Genomic DNA, 24,323 nt, shown 5'->3' on the forward strand with positions numbered 1-24,323 from the left:
TAGAGAAAGAGTGATGGGGCTGGAGAAATGGTTCTGTGGTTAAGAGTACTTACTGCCTATCCAGAGGACTCAAGTTTAGCTCTCAGAACCCACATAAAGTAACTCACAACCACCTATAACTAACTCCAGTTCCAAGAAATCCAATGTCTGTTTCTGGCACAGACTCACGTACAGAAACAGACGTAATACACATAATTTAAAATAACAGAATAAATATTTTTGAGTCTTATTTACTTTTTATTGATTTTTATTGAGCTCTACATTTTTCTCTGCTCCCCTCCCTACCTCTCCCCTCCCCTTCAACCTTCTCCCAAGATCAAAAACACTGATGAGCCGGGCGGTGGTGGCGCACGCCTTTAATCCCAGCACTCGGGAGGCAGAGGCAGGCGGATCTCTGTGAGTTCGAGACCAGCCTGGTCTACAAGAGCTAGTTCCAGGACAGGCTCCAAAACCACAGAGAAACCCTGTCTCGAAAAAAACAAAAAAAAAAAACAAACAAAAAAAAAAAAAACACTGATGATAACTTACACTGGAGAGGTTGTGGGGAAAAGGGAACCCTCCTGCATTGCTGGTGGAAGTGCAAGCTGGTACAGCCCCTTTGGATATCAGTATGGCAATTTGTCAGAAAATTAGGAAACAAGCTTCCTCAAGACCCAGCTATACCACTTTTGGGTATATAGCCAAAGGATGCTCAATCGTGCCACAAGGACATGTGTTCAACTATGTTCATAGCAGCATTGTTTGTCATAGCCAGAACCTGGAAACAACCTAAATACCCCTTGACTTATCCTTAATGGATAAGGAAAATGTGGTACATTTAAACAATAGAGTACTACACAGCAGAAAAAAATAATGACATCTTGAAATTTGCAGGCAAATGGATGGAGCTAGAAAACATCATTTTGAGTGAGGTAACCCAGACCCAGAAAGACATTTATATACTCGCACATAAGTGGTTTTTTAACATAAAGCAAAGAAAACCAGCCTACAAATTACAATCCCAGAGAACCTAGACAACAAAGAGGACCCTAAGAGAGACATATGGATCTAATCTACATGGGAAGTAGTAAAACATAATCTCTCTTGAGTAAATTGGGAGCATAGGGACCGTGGGAGAGGGATGAAGGGGAGGGAGCAGAGGGGAGCAGAGGGTAGGGAAGGGAGCAGAGAAAAAATGTATAGCTCAATAAAATCAATTAAAAATTTTCACTGTCTTTGTTTCTATTCTGTTGATTTCAGCCCTCAATTTTATTATTTCCTATCTTCTATTCCTACTGGGTGAGTCTGCTTCTTTTTGTTCTAGAGCTTTCAGGTGTGCTGTTAAGTCTCTAATGTGAGCTTTCTCTGTTTTCTTTATGTGGGCACTTAGTGCTATGAACTTTCCTCTTAGCAGTGCTTTCATAGTGTCCCTTAGGTTTGGGTATATTGTGCCATTATTTTTGTTGAATTCAAGGAAGACTTTCATTTCTTTATTTCTTACTTGACCCAGGGATGGTTCAGTAGTTGACTGTTCAGTTTCCATGAGTTTGTAGGCTTTCTGGGGGTGGAAGTGTTGTTAAATTCTAACTTTACTCCATGGTGATCCGATAAGACACAGATGGTTACTCCAATTTTTTTGTATCTGTGGAGGTTTGCTTTGTTACTGAGTATGTGATCAGTTTTAGAGAAGGTTCCGTGAGGTGCTGAGAAGAAGGTATATTCTTTTGTGTTTGGGTGAGAATGTTCTAGAGATGTCTCTTAAGTCCATTTGATTCATTACATCTGTTCTCTTATTTCTCTGTAAGTTTCTGTCTGGTTGACCTGTCCATTGGTGAGAGTAGAGTGTTGAAGTCTCCTACTATTAGTGTGTGGGGTTTGATGTGTGATTTAAGCAATGTTTCTTTTACATATGTGGGTGCTCTTGTATTGGGGCATAGATGTTGAGGATTGAGACTTTATCCTGATGAATTGTTCCTGTTATGAGTATAAAGTGTCCTTCTCCATCTCTTCTGGTTGAATTTAGTTTGAAATCAGTGTCATTAGATATTAGGATAGCTGCACCCGCTTGTTTTTTAGGTCCATTTGTTTGGAAAACATTTTTCCACCCCTTCACTCTAAGGTAGTGTCTGTCTTTGAGGTTGAATCAATGAAACAAAGAGCTGGTTCTTTGAAAAAAAATCAACAAGATTAACAAACCCTTATCCAAACTAATCAAAAGGAGGAGAGAGAACATCCAAATTAACAAAATTAGAAATGAAAAGCAGGACATAACCACAGACACAGAGGAAATTCAGAGAATCATTAGGTCTTACTACAAAAACCTGTACTCTACAAAATTGGAAAATGTAGAAGAAATGGACTTGTTTTTAGATAGATACCATATACCAAAATTAAATAAGACCAGGTTTGCAATTAAATAGACCTATAAGCTGTGAGGAAATAGAAGCTGTCATCAAAAACTTCCCAACCAAAAAAAGCCCAGGGCCAGATGGTTTTAGTGTAGAATTCTACCAGAACTTCCAAGAAAAGCTGATACCTATACTCCTCAGAGTGTTCCACATAACAGAAACAGAAAGGACATTGCCAAACTCTTTTTATGAGACTACAGTTACCCTGATACCCAAAACCACACAAAGATTCAACCAAGAAAGAGAATTACAGACCATGTAACTCATGAACATGGATGCAAAAATTCTCAATAAAATACTGGCAAACTGAATCCAAGAACACATCAAAAAATCATCCATCATGATCAAGTAGTCTTCATCCCAGAGATGCAGGGCTGGTCAACATATGAAAATCTATCAATGTAATCCAGCATATAAATAAACTGAGAGAAAAAAGCATACAATTACTTCATTAGATGCTAAAAAGGCAGTTGACAAAATCCAACACCCCTTTATGATAAAGGTCGTGGAGAGATAGGGGATACAAGGATCATATCTAAATATAATAAAAGCAATATATAACAAGATGACAGCTAACATCAAATTAAATGGAGAGAAACTCAAAGCGATTCCACTAAAATCAGGAACAAGACAAAGCTGTCCACTCTCTCCACATCTCTTCAACACAGTTCTTGAAGTTTTAGAAATAGCAATTAAGACAACAAAAGGAGATCAAGGGGATTCAAATTGGAAAGGAAGAAGTCAAACTTTCGTTATTTGCAGATGATGTGATAGTATACATAAGTGACCCCCAAAACTCTACCAGAGAACTCTTACAGTTGATGAATACCATGTGGCAGGATACAAGATAAATTCAAATAAATCAGTAGCCCTCCTATACACAAATGATAAAGAAGCTGAAAGGGAAATAAGGGAAACATTACTTTTCACAATAGCCACAAATAACATAAAATATTTTGGAGTAACACCAACCAAAGAAGTGGAAGACCTATTTGACAAGAACATTAAGTCTTTGAAGAAAGAAATTGAAGTAGATACCAGAAAATGGAAAGATCTCCCATGTTCTTGGATAGGAAGGATCAACATAGTAAAAATGGCAATCTTACCAAAATCAATCTATAGATTCAATGAAATCCCCATCAAAATCCCAGCAAAATTCTTCACAGACCTCAAAAGAATGGTACTCAACTTCATATGGAAAAGCAAAAAACCCAGGATAGCCAAAACAATCCTATATAATTAAGGAAATTCTGGAGGCATTGCCATCCCTGACATCAAGCTCCATTACAGAGCTACAGTAATGAAAACAGCTTGGTACTGGCATAAAAACAGAGACGTTGACCAATGGAATCAAATTGAAGACCTGAATATTAATCCACACACCTATGAATACCTGATTTTTGACAAAGAAGCTAGAATTATACAATGGAAAAAAGAAAGCATCTTCAACAAATGGTGCTGGCATAACTGGATGTCAACATGTAGAAGAATGAAAATAGATCCAAATCTATCCCCATGCACAAAACTCAAGTCCAAATGGATTAAAGACCTCAATATAAATTCGACCACACTGAACCTGATAGAAGAGAAAGTGGGAGAACTTGAAGGAATGGGATAGTCAAGACGAAGGAAGGACAGATATGAGAGCAAGGAAAGAGATATCTTGATTGAGGGAGATATTATAGGGTTAGCAAGAAACCTGGCTCTAGAAAAATTCCCAGGAATCCACAAGGATGATCCCAGCTATGACCTTAAGCAATAAAGGAGAGGGTACCCGAACTGGCCTTGTCCTGTAGTCAGACTGATGATTATCTTAGATATCACTATAGAACCTTTGTCCAAGAACAGATGGAAACAGAGGCAGAGACTCACATCGGAGCACTGGACTGAGCTCTCAAGGTCCAGCTGAAGAGTAGAAGAAATGAGAATATGAGCAAAGAGGTCAAGACCATGAAGGGTTCATCCACTAAAACAGTTTACCTAAGCTAATGGGAGCTCACCAACTATAGCTAGACAGGTAAGGAACAAGTATAGGACCAAACTAGTCCCTCTGAATGTGGCTGACAGTTGTGTGGCTGGAGCAGACTGAGGGGCCACTGGCAGTGGCACTGGGATTTGTCTCTACTACATGTACTGGCTTTTTGGAACCTATTCTCTTCGGGGGTATACCTTGCTCAGCCTAGATGTAGTAGGGAGGGCTTTGGACTTTCCACAAAGCAAAGAGCCTTACCCTCTCTTAGGATTAGCAGGGGTGGAAGGGTGTGTAGAGGGAATGAGAAGAGGGGAGGGAGTGGAAATTTGAATTGGTATTTTTTTTAATTTAATAAAAAAGAAAAATTTCACTATTTGAAGGTATTTAAAATCACTGAGGAGAGTGGTGTGTCTGTGAATTCATGGAGAGGGTAAACTGAGTGAGGAAGGCACACCCTGAATGTGGGTCATACATTCGATGTGCCAGGTTTCCAGATGAACTAAAGTAGGCAAAGGGAAAACACCCCCAAGCGAGCACACTCTCCCTTTTCTGTTTCTTTATCCCCATGACATGAACTGCTGCTCCTACATGCCTCCGTTACCATGGTGAATTGAGCTCTCTGAGACCATGAGCCAAAATCAGTCTTCCCTGTTTAAAATTGCTTCTATCAGATATTTCATGGTGGCAATATGCAAGTAAATAACACAATGCTTATCCAATGATTCTGCAACCTGAAGTTCTTGGGGTATGATTTTGCTGTTAGTCATATCTGCTCATTCTTTCTCTTTGTGTATTGCTACTGGTGACTGTTTTGAGTTATTATCTAATGTTCAGTGGGATTATTTCCTTATCCATGAAAATGACATGTTGCTTATGTTGAAGATGTGGTCCTCCAGAGAGTACTTGTCAGGAAACCCCCCAAAAAATCTGGACATATATCCTGTCTATTTCTTGAGTTAGTGATTTCCTTTTCATACAAGCAATATAAAGTTAAGATCCAGAGCTGGAGAGATGGTTCAGTGGTTAAGAACACTTACCGCTCTTCCAGAGGACTTAAGTTCGGTTCCCAATACTCACATCAGGTAGCTTAAAACACCTGCAACTCCAGTTCCAGAGAATCCAGCAAATTCTTCTGGTCTTCTGGGGTACCTGCACTCACACATGCACATACCACCCCATCAAACAAACATATAATAGAAATAAAAATAAATTTAAGATCCAAAATACAAGAAGGCATGTTTATAGTTACAAGTTCCCAAGAGAATTTCTTTCTCCCATAAGAATTAAAAATCATTTTCTCATAAGCTCTTTTAAAGTTCAAAACTTATGACAATGTCTCTGTTTTATCTCTCCCATAAACAGTTCCTATCGCCACATAGTCTTCAAAACCCAGTTGTCATGGTAATGGTACTGGCTCTCGCCATCTCTTAGTTTCCCAAGAGATTGTTTATTTCTTTTGTTTGTTTGGTTGGTTGGCAAGGTTTCTTTGGGGGAGGGGTTGAGACAGGGTTCTCTGTGTAACCTTAGATGTCCTAGGACTTGCTCTATAAACCAGGCTAGCCTCAAACTCACAGAGCTCCACCTACCTCTGCCTCCTGAATGCTGGTATTGAAGGCATGTGCCACGACCACCTGGATTTGGTTATCTCTAACAATATATAGTAATTATATTTTTACGGATCATTTCTATAGTTGGGGTTGGCGGCACTGGGAGTTGAGGAATGAGTTGCCATTCCTCCTGCCATCTCAGGCAGGCCTCAAAGTCTGTAAGTAGTCAAGGATACATCCTTGAACTTGATCCACCTGCCTCCATCCAGAGGGCTAAGATGACAGGTGTGTCCCAGTTGGTTTATACGGTGCTGAGGAGCAAACTCAAGGATTCCTGAGTGGTGGGCAGGCACTTTACCAACAGAGACACAGCTCTCACCCAGTTGCTTGTTATTTCTGTCCCCTACAGCTATTCTTTACTTTCTTATAAACTCGGTGACCATTTGAGTCCATGATAGTTCCATAGCACTCAGAGATTCTAGTTATTTGCTGCCAGGAGGTTTATGTCATCTCTCCTCTGCTGCTGTGTCATAAGAAGGACCTTATGGTCATTGGTGAGCATTAGAATTCAGTTCTAATAGTTGTCCCAATAAGAAAACAAAATCTGATTCAGACAACATTTCTCTACCTTCAGTAGAGCTTGGCAGCTGCTTAGGCATGTCTTGTGCACTCCTAGAATCCAAACACTTGGAATGTAGAGGCAGGAAAATCAGGAGTTCAAGGCCATCCTTGGCCACACAGTGAGTTTGAGACCAGCATAGGCTACATGCATCTAGTCTAGGAGAAAATAAATTAAACAGTTCTATAATAAACTAACAATCAGCTGGGCAGGGTGGCACACACCTTTAATCCCAGCACTCAGGAGGCAGAAGCAGGTGAATTTCTGTGAGTTTGCAGCCAGCCTGGTCTACAAGAGCTAGTTCCAGGACAGGCTCCAAAGCTACAGAGAAACCCTGTCTCAAAAACAAAAACAAATAAACAACAAAAAAAGAAATTAGCAACCTAGAAAAATTATTGAAAATTATGACATCAGTCTGGTATAACAAGAACTTAGATTCTCCTGGTTATTTTACTTAATAAATAATATGCTGACAGTCAAATATGGCATAATTGGCTTAAAAACACATATTTTATTGCTGAGCACTTTTTATGTAGTATAACTTCCAAAATATTATGTATCCTAGACAATAAATTCAGTGACTTTGATTTGTTCTTCATCTCCAATTAACAGGCAAAAGAGCAGTTCAGAAATTGGATTCCTTCTTGCAGTCATTGTTCAAACATTCATTAAACTCTGTGCATTTTGTTAACATAAATGGAATAAGTATCACAAAAGCTAAACAGGGTCTAGGGCTGTGGTTCAGCATACATGGAGCACTGTGTTTGGTCCTTATCTCACACAGAAAGGAAGAGGGAAAGAAGAGAGGGCAGGAGGAATGAGGAGGGAGGGAGGGAGGGTGTCTTGTAATCCCAGCACTCCAGAAGTAGAGGCAGAAGGGTCAGAAGTTTAAGGTCTAAGGCCATTATCAGTTACTTATCCAGCTGAAGGTCAGCATGGGCTATAAGAGATCCTGCCTCAAAAGAAGGGGGTGGGAGAAAAGAGAGAAAACAACTGAATAACCTTTGGCCCCAGGAACATCGGTAGATTTTAATGATATAGTATAAATATAGATATAGATAACCAAAGCATGCTTTTACATTCATTGAGCTACAAACTATTTGTTGAAATGACTTTATTTCCATCCAAATACATAGCAAATGTATACCGAATTTACACACCATTTTTACTCCTATTGCATGAGGCTGAGGCTAGATACTTAATGGTTCCCAAGCTGTACAGCCAGGAACAACAGTGACAAACTTCAATGATACTTAGACACAGGATTTTTCTTTCTTATAACCATCAATAGTATTTCAAAGGTTCTTTAAATTATTTTTGTTTGTGTATGTGTGAGTGTGTGTGCTATGTGTGTGCGGCTGCCCAAAGAGACAAGAAGAAGGCATCAGATCTCCTGGAAGCTGGAGTTCAAAGCAGTTGTGAGTTTCCTGATGTGCGTGCTGGGAACCAAATTTTTAACCACTGAGCAATCTCTCCAGGCCCATCAATAGTATTTTTTAATAGCTATCATTTGTTGCACAAATTTTATGTGAAGATTTAACAGCAAAGTCTTCCAACACTTTTCGGCCTCACACAATCAGCTTAGATGTTCCTCCCCTTATACAGTAAGAGAGTGATCAGAAAGGTTAGCTTACTTTTCTGATAATAATTATGTTGCCTAGGGGCTGTTCTTTGCTTTTCAGCTATGCTGACTTGGGCTCTGCCTCTTCTCAGACACCTGACACAAATCCCAAAAGGAACAGCTGTTCCAAATAAAGATTGAAATTGACCTTGATTGGCAACCAGAAAAAAGATTCAGTCTTGTTCTCAGAAATGAAGATTTCCTCACTAATAAAAGCTCTCATTCACTCAACAAATACTCCTTGAATATCTATTGTGTCCCATAATTTCTTCTGATTATTAAATTTAAATTGAAGAAGATGCTGCTCATTCAATAACTTTGCACTATATTATAAAGAATGAAAAGGAGGAAAAACATAATTTGGACTATTCTTTCTAAGTATAGCTAAGGAGTCAGCTTGAACCTAAACTTTATTCCCCACAGAAATCAGGTATATTCAGGAACTTGGGAAGTAGAACAAGAGGTAGCTAGGGGTTTATGAAATGGGTTCATAGAGCAAGATAGATGGCTCCATTGCTAGATTGTGTTCATGACGCTATGGGTTCAATCCCCAGCATCAGACTTGATGTGGTGGTATATATCTGCCGTTCCAGCAGTGGGAAAGAGGAGAGAGGAAAATCAGAAGTTCAAGGTCATCCTCAACTTCATATTCAGTTCGACAGCAGCCTAGGGATACACGAGACTCTGTCTCAAAAAAAAAAAAAATTATGCTCCTAAGGAAAGGACAATTAGTGTATAGAAAGTGGACACAAGATGGCTCAGCTGATAAAATATGTGCCTTGCAAGCATGAAGACCTGAGTTCAATCCCCAGAACCCAAGTTTAAAAAGCAAAATATAGTGGCACATTTGTAATTCCCACGATAGAGAAGCAGAGACAGGCAGATCCCCAAGACTCATTGGCCAACTAGCCTAGTCTCCTTAGTGAGAGACATTGTCACAAAAAGGAGTGGAGGGAGTGTGTGGATAATGCCTATGGAATGATATTCAAAGCTGTTATTTGATCCCCACTCATATACACACACATGAACAAGAGAGCACATGTGTGCATATGCAAGTACTATGCATGCACGCACACACACACATGCGCACGTGCATGCACACACACACATACGGGGTAGGGGGAGAGAGGGAGAGTAATCAAGAGAAATGAAACAGATCTTCAGATCAATTGGATTTACAATGCAGTCCTGGAACCAAAGGACTGAAGCAAAGAAGCAAACAAAACTCCTAAGAACTGAAACACCAGGTCTCACAAATAGTTGTTCCTTTCAAAGGCAATAAGTCCCACTGCCTATGATGCTTGAGGCAAAGGAGGACTTCACCTTGGAGGCAGGCCTCGGTACCCTCAGCATGTGACTTGGGCCACTTCAAGACAAGCATCAAAGCCAGGTATGGTGGTCGACACTCATAATCTTAGCTATGGAAAGAGAAGGTAGGATGATCAGGAGTTCAAGGTCAGTCTCTACTACAAAGTGAACATCAGCTCTGGTTTCAGATAAAAAGCCATCAGTGGCTCTTTTGGCCATCTTGGCGCCTGTGGAGGCCTGCTGGGAACAGGACTTCTAAAGGACAGTATGTCTGGAAGGCTGTGGTGCAAGGCCACTTTTGCTGGCTATAAGCAAGGTCTCCGGAACCAGAGAGCACACGGCTCTTCTTAAAATTGAAGGCATTTATGCCCGAGATGAAACTGAATTTTACTTGGGCAAGAGATGCGCTTATGTATATAAAGCAAAGAACAACACAGTGATACCTGGAGGCAAACCAAACAAAACCAGAGTAATCTGGGGCAAAGTAACTTGGGCCCATGGAAACAGTGGCATGGTCCTTGCCAAAATCCGAAGCAACCTTCCTGCAAAGGCCATTGGACACAGAATCCGTGTGATGCTGTACCCATCCTGGATTTAAACCAATGAAAAGTAAATAAATAAAAGTGGATTTGTGCTCTTGTATTTTTTTCACCAGAAAAAAAAAAGAAGAAGAAGCCATCAGTGGTGATCATGGTGCCATTTGAGACATTAGTAGTGTAAAGAGACTTGCCCATGGGGATCTGGATCAGGAGAAGAGAGGAAGGTAGGTTCTATAGGGTGACCCAATGTAAGAAGAGACTACTCGTTCATTTCCTGGCCACCCAGACCTGAGTAATCACACAAGACTTTATTAATTAAAATACTGCTTGTCCTATTAGCTTAGACTTCTTATTAACTATCTCTTACATCTTAAATTAATCCATCTCTACTAATCTGCCCAAGGCTATGATTTACTGGTAAGGGTCCAGTATCTGTTTCCTTTTGTAGCTACATGGCATTTCTTTGACTACGTCTACTCTCAATATATATCTCTGTTCTGATTTCCCATTTGGCTTTACTCTGCTAAGCCACTGGCCAAAGAAGCTTCTTTATTAATCAAAAATAATAAAACATATTCACAGAATACAGATGGGAATCCCACATCATCTCCTCTTTTCTGTCTAAATAAAAAGGAAGGTTTTAACTTTAACATAGTAAAATTACATATAACAAAACAGTTACCAAGCAAGAATTATAGTTACAATATTTAATCCATTTATATTTGGTCAATTAAGGAAAATACTATATCATCTATCCTATCTTTGTGAGTCTAAAGTTTTATATTTATTTTATCCTTTATCATAACTAAGGAAATTATAACTATCTGTCTTCAACTCTTCAAAGACCCCCAGAAGGATATGACATTACCTAAGTAAACAGAAAGCACATTGTAAGCAACTTCCAAAACTTTAGAATTGACAGAAACATCTCTCTTCCTAGACAGTCATTCAAAGTTCTTCTGTAAAGTTGGGGCATCATCCATCTTCAGCCTATAGGCCCAGAGTATCCAGCAGACTTTTCTGTGAAGCAGGAAATTTGAAGATATGTTCAGCCTTGTAATGGCAAAATTCATCAGTTGCTTTCTTCTGTGCCCTGCAGAATGTCTGGCAGTTTATTCTGTGAAGTAGTAACATGGAGGAGCCATTCCATCTTTTGGAAAGTTCAGCAGTCACTTTTCTGTGGATCCTGCATGTCCAGTTCATATAGCACACCATCAAGCAGCCCAGGCAAGAGCAGTTTCTTGCCCAAATGGCTATCCTTGTCACGTTGAAGACAAATTTCATAATGAGTTTCTTCAATGCCCATCAACCTCTCTGAAGTAACTGGTGCTGCCAGAAGTAGACCTGTCTCATTATCAAGAAAAGTCTAAGTTCTTGAAACTGTTGGACTCTAGTGTCCAAACACCGAGGAGGAGTCGCCCCCAGAGATGCATCTCACACACCACAGCTGATGCAAAAGCATGAGGATTTTATTAATTCTGTCATGACAGGGTCCCCCAGCATTCGGGAAGCTGAGGGACCTCGAATAGCTGGTACAGTCTACTTTTAAAGGGGCCACAGAAGCAAGGGTGGTTGTTCTTTGACTATTTTGATTCGCTTATTCAAAGGGCTATTACCAATAATTGACTGGAGAGCTGTTGCCAGATCAGGTGAGGTAAGAGGTCATTTTGACCCCGTTTCCCAGGGGACTGAACCAAAATATACATATATGGGTAATTGTTCAGTACGTGCGAGTGTTGCTGTTAGGTCCTTGGTTCCCAGGGGAGGAGGGGAAGCACTATGGCACAGAGGCTGAGAGGATTCAGAATTGTCAAAATGGCTTCAGAATTGTCTTAAAGTCTTACAAAACATTTTAAATGCCATATCTGTATGTCTTTGAAAGATTTGAAGAACACCTATCCATCTGAAATATATCCCTATATTTCTAGAAAATCTAACATGACTATAAGCTTGACTATTATAAATTACTACCTATTAATCTGAAAATTTAATTATACATTACATTTTTAAATGAGCTGCATAAACAATACCTTAAACAAGAGTAGAAATACACATATACAAAATTGACCTTAAATTTGTATCAATAAACCAAATCCATACCAATATAAAATATTCATTTCTATAGCATATGTCCCTTATTGTTTTAGAAATTGATTAACATTTATAAATAACCCTTTGTAAATTAAAATAAACATTTATAAACAACCATTTTGGGAATTTGGGCTAGTTTTCTCCAAACTGCTTTCTGCTTTTTTGTTGGAGAACTTTGGGGGGTCTTGTTCCATCAAGCCACATTAGTCTGAAAGGAACCCACAGGTTCTCTATGGAAACAAAAGCAGACCCTCTTTTCCAAAGCAACATATCCATAGACCCAAATTTTGAAGTCAAGAGACCTTTATGCTTGTTTAACTTAGCAGCCCCCAGAATTAAATGTCTCTCTGCAGTCAAAAAATTTAAAGAAAACACAATAATATGCATAATCCAGACTCTCTCTGTATTTTCCATCTTTAGGTGGATTTTTTTACTCTATTACTTTTTAATATTTATTTTCTTTATTATTTTATGTCTGTCTATACTCTTTTATATTACTTTTACTGTCTCTTTAAAGATTTTACTTCTTTTTGTAACTGTCTATACACTTTTTCTTCTCTCTCCCAAGCCTATGTACATTTTTAAGCACACCTGTTCAGAGGTCTATTTCTGTCTCAATCTGTCTTTATTGTGTACTTGCAATCATTTTCTGAGCAAGAACACTTTTTTTAAATGCTAAATGGGCATGACTAGAACTAACTCTGTGGCCCTGTCTCTATGTTCTACACAATCCAACATGGTGGAGGCATGTTGATCGCCTCTGTGAGCCATGCTCACCACCACAGCTCCAGAGATGTGGAGGCCCAAAGAGGTCAAAGGTTAAAGAGTTTGTGACTTGTTTTTAGTTCATTCATGGTTATTGTGCTTCTAACTCAAACGAAATCCCACCTAGTTGTAAGTCAGAGAGTTCTGCTTTCTCAAGGCTATTGTCAACAGGTGTGGCTAGTTGCCAGACCTCAACCTCCTGAAATAGAGAAGTAGTTCGTTCCTACCTAAAACAAAAGTCTATAGATCCAACTAAGTTCCAGTTCCCTTTATGGAAATAACTTGGAATTCCACCCAAGGAGTGGTTTGCCTACAGAGTGTTTGGTCTAAGGTGTGAGCCATGAATGTAGCCCATGACTTCAATTTGTATGTTAATGCAGTCCTTTTGTTCTACTCCTACCTTTTGATGTCAGGGGTATATTAAGCTGCTGAAAAATAAAACACAGGCAAATTTTCAGTACTTACTGAAAAATTTCCTCCCAAAATATTATCCTATATGTTTCTGCATTTTAGTATTTTTGTTCACGTCTTCATATTCTTTACTATATTTCTAAATTCCTATGCCTCCACTCTGGAAGAGAGTATTTTTGTCGAGGCTAGCTCCCAACACAGGAACACAATGAGTCTATGTAGCCATTAAGGAATTAGTAGCAAGCTGCTCACAAACCCCATTTAAGTAGAGGACCTTCCAAAAGAGTCAGAATTTCATGCTACCAGCATGAACCAGAAATCCAGCTCTTAAAGAAGCCACTCAGTTCTTGCTGCTAATGCTGAGTTAGGAAGTCTTCTCTTAAAGATGTGCCTCTGTTCACTGCCAGCAAACAGAACCCATCCAAGAAAATGCTACTACCAAGAAGCTGTACTTAACTCTGTTCTTTTGTGTCTAGAATTCCTTCCCAAGCTCTCTCAGGTTTTATGTGGATATAATTGTGCCCCACATTGTGTGCCATTTGTAGGCAGAGACTGCTTGTTTGTTTCCTATTCGCCGAGACCCAAATAATCATACAAAACTATTATTAATTACAAAATTGCTTGTTCTATTATCTCAGGTTTATTATTAACTAACTCTTATGTCTTAAAATTAACACATTTCTATTAATCTGTGTATCAGCACAAGGCTATTGCTTACTGGTAAGAGTCCGGCGCCTGTCTCCTTCGGCAGCTACATGGCATCTCTTTGACTCCACCTACTCTCTCTCTATCTCTGTTCTGATTTCCCACCTGGATTTACTCTACTAAGCCATTGGCCAAAGCAGCTTCTTTATTAATCAATGGTGATAAAACATATTCATACCATAAGGAGAGAAATCCCACATCAACCAAATGGGTGAATTCAGGAGTCTTTAGGGATACTCTTTGGCAGAGATACTGCAGTGCCTTCTGGGATAACTAGTGAAGCCAAAGTTCTGTTGGAGTGTGGGATGTGGAGCTAAGCCTGAAAACTTGAGTGTGGGATCATTTTCTGGCAATTCATATAGCATTATGTCATTTTCCAGTATGAGATGATTAAGAAAAATCTCACCTTGTATGAAAAATGTGAACTAAATTTTTTTTTAATTCAAGATGCTCACAATCTCAAAACTGTGTGATCAAGTGAATTTATTTCTTTTTGTTTTAGTTTGTTGCTGTTGCTGTTTTTTTTTTTTTCTTTTTTTGTAGTCCTGACTATACTGCAGTTCACTTTGTAGACCAGGCTGGCCTTGAACTCACAGAGATGATCTGCCTGCCTCTGCCCCTGTCTCTGCTGGGATCAAAGGCATGTGCCACACACCCAGTTATCAAGTGAATTTCATGTTAAATTCATCCAAACATCTCCTGCCACCAGGCAGTGATCATGCATGCCTTTAATCCCAGCACTGGGGAGGCAGAGGCAGGTGGAACTCTGAGTTTGAGGCAAGCCTAGTCTACAGAATGAGTTCCAGGACAGCCAGGGCTACACAGAGAAACCCTGTCTTGAAAAACCAAAGCCAAACTACCAAATTCCTCCTGCCAAAGCAGTCAGCAATTAAACAGAAATAGTGCTCCTACGGGTTTGTGCACTTGGGCTAGGGAGATATTCAGCAGGTAACATACTAGCAGAGTATCTTCATTATAACTGTCAGCTTGACACAGCCTAGAGTCACCTGAGAAGGGAGTCTCTGTTGAGGAATTGCCCAGATCACATTGACCTGTAAGCGTATCTGTGGAGGGAGGGATTGTCTCAATTGCTAATTGCTGTGGGCAACACCATCCCACAGGCATAAAAAGTCTAGTTAGCCTGGTCTACATGGAAAGTTCCATGTAAGCCAGGGTGACATAGTGAGAGCCTGCCTTTAAAAAGACAGACAGACAGGAAGGGAGGGAGGCGGGGAGAAAGGGAGGGATGAAGGAAAAAGGAAGAGAGAGAGGGAGAGAAGGATGGAAGAAGGAATTAAGAAAGGAAAGAAAAGAAAGAGGGGAAGGGAGGAAAGAAACAAGGAATGAAGGAAGGAAAGAAAAAGATAGGGGGAGGGAGGGAAGTATAAAGGAAGGAAGGAAGGAAGGAAGGAAGGAAGGAAGGAAGGAAGGAAGGAAGGAAGGAAGGAAGGAAGGAAGGAATAAAGGCAGGGTAGTTAGGCATGAACCTGTGAGCCATCTTGAAGTTTCTGCTTGAGTTCCTGCCTTCATTTCCTGTAAGTTATAAGCCCTTTCTTCTTCTAAATTGCATTTGGTCAGAGTATTTTATTACAGCAACAGAAAGGAAACCAGAACACTATGCAAACCTGATGACTGGAGGTGAATTTCCTTGAACCAGGTTTAAAACCAGGTATGACAATTGGACAATGCTGAGAGTTAAAGACCTCAGAATACTCAGATCAAAATGGGATGACTTCATGACACCGCTCCCCATGGAATAGGAAGTGAAAAGATGGTAAGAGTGAGAGAGATTGGATGGCTTCAAGGAAACAGTGTCTTTCAGACACAGTAGGACTGATGTACATATGAACTCCTAGAGACTGTGGCAGCATGCACTGGGGCTGCACAGTTCCACTCCAGACAGAATCCGATACTGAGATGGGGAAGTAGGCAAGGGCCCCCATCTCAAATGATGAAACTATCTCCAATTGGTACCTGCTGGCAAAAGAAAAATTAGTTTTAGCCAATGGAGTCTTCTCACTGGGTATATAAGCTATATTTAAGGGTAGGCCCCAGGCCCAACAGCAGAAGGCAAATGCAAAATGAACTCAATGGTATTTTTGCAGAGTCTGTCTCATATTGCTTTGTTTAGGAAACTTTTACCTCACTAGTATTGGCTTGTATATGATTGTTTCAGATTTTGTGTTTTTATGGGTTTTGTTTTGTGTGTGTGTGTGTGTGTGTGTTTAAGGCTTTTCCTTTTTTTATTTGTTTTCTAAAGAAGGGGTGGAGTTAGAACGATGGGGACGCAGAGAGAATCTGAGAGATGAGGGAGAGGAAACCATGATCAGAATATGTTGTATAAAAAAAAAAAAAAACAAATATTTTCGATTTAAAAAGCCAAGTGTGAGACACATCTGTGATCCCAGAACCCCATGCTGTAAATTGGGAGAACAAGATAATTCATAGGGCACTAGCGGGGAGTATGCATCAACAAAAACAGCAAGAGAAAGACGTTGCCTCAGCAAGGTAGGAGAACAGATCCCCCTAGAAGTTGTCTTCCGACCTCCACACATGTGCCATGGCACAAGCACACCTGCACTGTGCGCACACACAAAATAAATAAATAAGAGCATGCACTTGAATTGTGGAGCTTTTGAAATACGTGTGTTGTGTTTCACATAGCCCAGGCTGGCTATGCGAATTCTCAGTGTAGTCAAAGATGCCCTATGAACATCTGATTCCCCATCTCTCTACCTCCTGAGTTCTGAGATGACAGGCATGCACCACCATGTCTGATTGATGTAGTGCTGGGGATAAAACACTGGGCTTTGTGTATGATAGGCAACTCCAGCAACTGAGTTACACTCCCAGCCCTGAATTCCAGGACTTCTGTTTGGTTTCTACAAACACCAAAGACAAAGAGGTTGATGTGTCAAATGCAGCCTTTCTGATCAATGGCGGAAAATGTTTCCCCCTTCCATTCCAATAAACTAATACCTCATTTCTTACAGCAGGGCATTTCTCAGAAGACTCCTGAAAATGAATGAAGCAGTTGCATTTGAAACCGGCTCCTGCAGAGACCTGTCACCTAAGTAACCATTATTCTGATGCGCCTGTAGTGTTTTTATTTTTCAATTTATCAGTGATTACACTAGTCTATTTCTCATCTCCCTGTGAGCCTAATTCAGTCCACCCACTCAGATGTCACCCCTGGCTACCAGCAGTTCATGAGCCTTTTGTAACATAAGGAGATTATGCGTGTCATAATGGATTTTCTAGGGGGTGGGGTTATGGCAAAAGTAAATATAGTCATTGGGATGAGCATGCTCTCATAGAAAGGTCTGCTTCCTTTTTAAAAAGAAAGTGAGAAAAGAAGGAGAAAAATAAAGAAGGAAGGAATAAAGGACAGGGACAGAGAGGGAAGGAGGAGGAAGGGAGGAAGTGTGTGTTAGACATGCATTCTCTTCACTTTTTTTATTTTTATTTTTATTTATTTTTTTTTTTTTTGGTTTTTCGAGACACCGTTTCCATGTAGCTTTGGAGCCTGTCCTGGAACTAGCTCTTGAGACCAGGCTGGCTTCGAAATCACAGAGATCCGCCTGCCTCTGTCTCCCAAGCGCTGGGATTAAATGCATGCACCACCAATGTCTGGCCACATTTTTAAATGAAAAAGGCATAAGGTATATTAGTAATAATTTCATGGTGATTAAATGTTGACTACAACAGCTTGATCTTTCTCAGTTTACACTTCCATGCAATGCTGAAGACAGAACCCAAGGCATGATGCACATAGGATGAACACCACTGAGCTGCATCCCAGCCATGACTGGGCCTCACTCCGCACAAGTCTTCCTGCTCACTTAAATGCATTCCTTTACCATCCCTGCTGTGGAACACCTGTGCATTTTTGAAAACCTGCTTCTGAACCATTGGTTGTTTATTAAATGCCCATGAGTTTAACCTGTTCTGTAAGCCAAGCTTTGCACTGGGTCTTCCTCAATCTCTCTCTATGTTGCTGTTTTTAAGATTTATTTGTTTTTATTATATATATACTACACATATAATATATCATGTTTTGCCTGCATGTATGTCTGTGCACCACATGTGTACCTAGTTGCCATGAAGAACACAGAGGGCATCAGATCCCCTGAAGCTGAAGTTACAAATGTTTGTGAACCACCATGTGGATGCTGGGAACTGAACTCAAGTCCTCTGGAAGATCAGCCAGTGCTCTTAACTGCTAAGCCATCTCTCCAGCCCCCTTTTTGAGACCAGATCTCTCACTGAACCTGGAGCTCACTAATTTGTTTAGATTAGGGGTCCAGTGAGCTCCAGTGATCCTCCTGTCTCTGCCTCCTTCATGCTACCATTATAGACTGTTGCTAAAATCCCTTCCTTCCCAAGGGAATACACAAAAAATGACTACCACTTTTCCTGAGGTCCCAGCAACAAACCCAGGCATGAACTCTGCCAAAGTTTACTCTGGGAAACTAAAGAGTTTTTTGGGCTTCCTTACAGAGCAAAAGTGAAGGGTATGAGTGCCCATACCCCTCCCAAGAGACCATACCTGGAAAGCCTTTATCCAAAAGAGATAAGATGAAACCCCCCCTCCTAGTCTTCCCAGTTCTATATACTCTAACCTCTCCGTGAGGGCATGAACAATTCAAGACGAGTTGCATATAACAAGTAGTAGGGAACAAGCTAGATACTCAGGAGTAGGTCTTGTGACCCTCTCTTCTCCTGGATGAGGGGGTGTACATGAAGAGCCCAGGAATATAAAAACTGTATGCTTAGAACCTATATACATAGCCTAGAGAAGTTGGGGCTGAGAGCTACTGTGGACAAAGGTCAGCTTTCAACAGTTGCTTTTATGTAACCCCGGAATACACTCCTTTAACCTTTCACAGTTGCCTCTACGTGACTCTCTGGCCTACCTTCCTTTCAGCTTTGGGGAAAGGCAGCAGTATCAAGATAGCCACAGACTTTTTCAAATATCTTAAACTAACACCCTGCAATCAGAAGTTGTAAATCTTGGACTACCTTGTGACTCAGGGCCTAAAGTCAAGATTGTAAAAAATTTTCCAACTGTCCCCAAGGCTTAACCTCAAGATTGTAAAATCCCTTTGACCCGCCATCTGATGCTTGTTTTTCACTCTAAGAAGAGGCTTGAAACCTCCTATCAGTCACAGGGTCAGAAGTCCGAATTCTGGCTGGAGCCTTAGCAAGCTAGAAGTTTTCTGCCCTGGAGTGCCTGAAATAAAATTTGCTTCTGATTAATAGATTTTAGCATTCTGTTCCCCATTATTTGTGTGCCACACTCAGGACGCAACAGTACACAGTCAACAAGCCCAACTGGGACGATCCTTTTGCAAGAGGGTAATGCTGAAATTCCCAAGATGGCGGTTGTTTGGCTTAGAGGCTAGTCACTCACAACACTGGCACATGCTACTGCACCTGGCTTTTTACACGGGTTCTGGAGATCTGAACTCAGGGTCTCGTGTTTACAGGGCAAGCACTTTACACTCAGAGCCATCTCCCCAGCTCTGGCCTTGAACTTCTGATCCTCCTGCCTCTACCTTCCAAGTGCTGGGATTACAGCTATACAACACTGTGCCCATTGGAATCCTAAATTTCTAGAAGGCTCTTGGAAAATGAAACATAAGAATGAAAATAAACGTTCTTCAGGTGATAAAAAGCCCCTGTGGAATCTATAGGAAAAAAGAAAGTGATTTATCAAGTTCAGATGCATGGAAGGAAATGGTGTCATACAGTGGCTAAGCACAGACACAGTCCCGTTGCTCATCAGAATCCACAACATGGGGCCCTTTACTCCCTGAAGCCGCCCTATTAATGTTGAACCTAATGCAGACACCCAGTTGGCACAGCACAGTCCAGCCTCAAACTCCTGAGCTCAAGCTACCCTCTTGCTTCAGCCTGCAGAGTAGCTGAAAAACAATAACTGTTCAACAATTAGAGAAAATGGGGGGCTGAGGATATGGCTCAGTTGGTACAGGGCTTGCCTGCCATGCAGGAAGTCCTGTGTTCGATCCCAACACTGCATATACCTGACATGTATCCCTAGCACCTGTGAGGTAGAGTGGCAGGTCCTCCTTGGCTATGCAGAGAGTTTGAAGTCTTTGAAGTCAGACTGGACTACAAGTAAGATTCTGTCTCAAACACAAAAAATTTATACAGAAGAAACAGAAGAGGTCAGTTACTAGAGGAGATATCAAAGTCAGACCTCCAAGTCTGCTAAAGCCTCAGTCTATTTCCTGAGAATTTTCTAAGGCAAAAAAAGTCAAGTACCCAACTACTATGCAGTTACAAGTTCCTTTCAAAGCCATAAATCTACTCCCAAACCCGCTGAAATCAATTATCTGTTCCAGGAAGAAACAGTACTTCTATCTGGCGCCAATGAAAAATTTTAAGGACATTGGAAAACTCCTACCACATTCGAAGGTCCATCTTCTGCTGGCCAGCACATCTCAGAGTCACCAATCCTTCCTTCTCAGAACCAAGGAGATCTGAGGGAAGGGGGCACAGAACCCAGCGAATGCTGTGCCATACCTGGAAAGTCCTCAATACTTCCCATGGAACCTGCCATTTGCCCAGCATTGCCCTCCAGTGTTTCATCTCTGATCTGCTCAAAGTTCCCCAGATTTAAAAAAAAAAAAACAAACCCTCACTTCCCACTTCCCACAGGGAAGCTGCCCATACTGAGGAGTGTGTGCTTAGGAGCAGGACATCTTTGTAGTAAAAGGGCTTTCAGGGAGAGCTCACACGTGACAACGCAAGGATCATGTGACACTATGAATCTCCTTCTCTCCTTTATCCATTGTCCCTTCTTTCTCAATGGATGACTTTCCTGCTTTCCAAGTCCCTCAAATTTTCACTTTTTATTCTCTGTGTATGTGTCTCTCTCTATTCCTCCCCAAGAACAGTCCATGTGCTGGCTAGCTTTATGTCAATTTGATGCAAGCTAGAGTCATTTTGAAAGAGGGGAACTCAATTGAGAAAATGACACACACACACACACACACACAGACTGGCCTATTTACAAGCATTTCTGAACATCTTCTTGATTTATTATTGTCATAGGAGAGTCCAGCTCACTGTAGGTGGCATCGCCCCTGGGCAGTGGTGCTGGGTTGTATAATAAAGCAGGCTGAGCAATCAATCCGTTAAGCAGCACTGCTCCAAGGCCTCTGCAGCAGGTCCTGCCTCCAGGTTCCCACCTTGAGTTCTAACCCTGACTTCCCTGGATAATGTACTGCAAACTATAAGGTGAAACAAATACATTTCTCCTCAAGTTGCTTTTAGTCATGGTATTTCTCACAGCAATAAAGACCTAAGACATTCAGTTAGAAGCGGAGGCCATTATGTTAGATAAAATAACCCAGATTTAGAAAGACAATGTCATATGTTTTCACTTATATGTGGAATCTAGGTTTAAATTCATACAAGCCAGAAAGTAAAGGGGGAACTCTGAAGAGGAGGAAGAGGTTTGTAGCAAAAGAGCAGAGGAACTAGAAAAGGTAATGAAATATAAGGCATGAAAGCATAAAGTGGGGAACAATTTGGAAAGAGGAGAAGACCACCAAAAAGAAGGGTGAATTCGGGAAAAGGCCAGTGGGGGAGATAAGAACAAACTACTATGATAGAGGAATGAGAGAAGGAAGAGAAGAAAAGAAAGAAGGAAGGAATTGTGAATAAAGAAATCTTTAGAACATTAAGTATAATGTGTTTTAATTAATGTGTGTGTGCTTGCATGCACGCACATGCCACGACTAACGTGAGCTAGAACTCAAATGGCTGGAAGTAATGTCTTATCATCTTACTGCCCATAAAACACATTCTTAAGAGACCAGTAACTTCTACCAATTCAAAAGCTAAGAATATTATAAGCACCTAAAACCTCCAGTGGATTTCCCCCGACTTTGCTGTAAGTACCTACCCACGCCCCCCACTAATTGTACTTGCTCAATGCCTTCATTTACGACTTTCTTTTTTTCTGTAACTAATACATTACTCAGGGTAACCATAGCTATTCACATTTGGCTTAAGTATAAACTACCTCTTATTCCCTTTAAGGTAAGAGCTGTGTTGCTTTAAGTCCAGATCTCATGGAGCCCAGGCTGCTGCCTACTTGCTATGTAGTTGAGGATGACATTAAATTCCTAATCTTCTTGCCTCCATCCCCCAAATCCTAGGATTATACCACTATGCTTGGTTAGTCCCTACCAATGTTTTTAATTTTAATGTTTTTATTAGCATATATTAATTATACGTAATTATGGGCTTTGTTGTGACATTTTCACATATGTGCCTAGTATATTTCAATCAAATGTATTTCAATCACATTTGCCAGTTGCCCTCTCTTGTTCTCTTCCCAGTCCCACTAATCTTCTTCTTCCCAGCTAGCCCCATTTCTACTTTCATATTGAGTGTGTGTGTGTTTGTGTGTGCACGCATGTGTGCACACGTGTGCATTCCAATGAGTTTCATTAGAGTGTTTTACAGGAGTGGGGCTGAGAGTTCATTTACAAGAGCATGTCTTTCTTACCAGTGGTTTAAAAGGCTGTGGAAATTGTTTCGGGCCCCAATAAAAAATAATCAGGAGACAACAGTGAAATATGTGAAGAAGGGCGTGGTTAGAATGTAAATCTATTTCTCTGCAGAATGCCCCTATTACGTTGGTTTTCTACAAAATTCTATTTCATTATTCCATGGTGGTCCCAGGGTAAATGAGGAACAGAAAAAGAAATCCCGAAAAGTAATTAACAGTAATTTGTGTGTATGGAGGAGTTACCAATACAAGTTTGTGGAACAGAATTCAACTTTAGAAAAGTAATTGCCCAGAGACCATCCAATCCATCATGTGTTGTCTAAAGCATAGACAATTACCATTCTTTCTCTCTTATAAACCCTGGTTTTGAGGTAGGCACATGACTACCAGGTAGACCACATTTCCCACCTCCTGTTCAGCATGTGAGAATGGACTATGTGATTTTGTCAAGTGATCTTAACAGGACCTTTCTAAATAAGAAAAGCTTACATTTTCTCTCCTTTTCGTACTTCTTCCATTATCCAGCTGGTTTAGCTATTTTAGCTTCATTTAGAATATTGGCATGAGGGCTATGCCCAAAGGATGTCAGAGGGGAACAAAAAGTAGATTCAACAGAATCATCTCGGAAGTCCTGGAAGAACACAATTCTGACTTCAAAGTGAGAAAGGCAACTTCTGATAGGAGTTTCTTTTATTATAGGTGCGTGTGTGTGTGTGTGTGTGTGTGTGTGTGTGTGGTGCGTTTAGGTATGCATCTTCCATGGCACATGCATGGTAGTCAGAGGACAACTTGCCAGAATCACTTCTCTCCTTGAACTATGTAGGCCCCAGAGATCAAACGCAGGTCATCAGGCTTGGTGGCAAGTATTACAGCCCCTATTGAGAGTTTTCACTACCACCAAAATACTCCTAACCAAGATGCCATTCTTTTTCTTATTTACTGAAACATGTGACTCAAATTCTCCTAGGAAAGAATGCAGGCACATGCCCAGTTTGGAAAGCCAATTTCATTATAATCAACAGCTCAATGTGATCTAAGTCTAGTTTAAAGAAAAAAGCTCTCTATCCTATCACTTTATTAACAATGTTTGGTACATCAACAATTGGTATTAGACAAGAATATAGTCAATCTTATTAATAATGGATGAATTTAAAATAATACAAGAAATCAGGCAGTGGTGGTGCACTCCTTCAATCCCAGCACTCAGGAGGCAGAGGTAGGTAGATCTCTGAGTTTGAGATCAGTCTGGTCTACAGAGCAACTTCCAGGATGGTCGTGCTACACAGAGAAACCCTGTCTTGAAAAACTGAAAACAAAAACTGAGAAACACAAATAATACAAGGGTCTAAAGAGATGTCTCAGTGGTTAAGAGCTCTGCCAAGGAATCCAAGTTCAGTTCCCAGCACCCACATCAGGAAACGCACAACCTACTGTAATTCTAGTACCAGGGGATTTGATGCCCTCTTCTAGCCTCTAAGAGCACCTGCATTTACTTAGCATATACTCACACAGACTTAAATATAAACAAAAACTTGAATTTAAATCTTTTAAAAAAAATACAAAGTAATTGGAGCCATGAGTTTAATCCTGGCATTATCTGCACATTATTAAGAACTTATTTAGGGGGCTGGAAAGACGGCTCAGAAGCTAAGAGTTTATATTATACAGCTCTTGCAGAAGACTCAAGTTCAGTTCCCAGAACCCATATCAGGTGAGTCACAACTGCCTGTGCCTCCAGCTCCAGGACCTCCAACACTCCCTATGGTCCCCTCAGGCAGCTACATGTATACACACACAGAGCTACACACCA

The 24,323-nt window shown here is 40.6% G+C and overlaps 1 pseudogene; it reads left to right on the top strand.

Annotated features, from left to right (window-relative positions):
- The first annotated feature begins 9,721 nt into the window (after positions 1–9,721).
- Positions 9,722–10,052, top strand: LOC130868176 (60S ribosomal protein L35a-like; annotated as a pseudogene).
- Positions 10,053–24,323: the final 14,271 nt, after the last annotated feature.

The sequence above is a fragment of the Chionomys nivalis genome, chromosome X, assembly GCF_950005125.1.
Source record: "Chionomys nivalis chromosome X, mChiNiv1.1, whole genome shotgun sequence".
NCBI classification, from domain to species: domain Eukaryota; kingdom Metazoa; phylum Chordata; class Mammalia; order Rodentia; family Cricetidae; genus Chionomys; species Chionomys nivalis.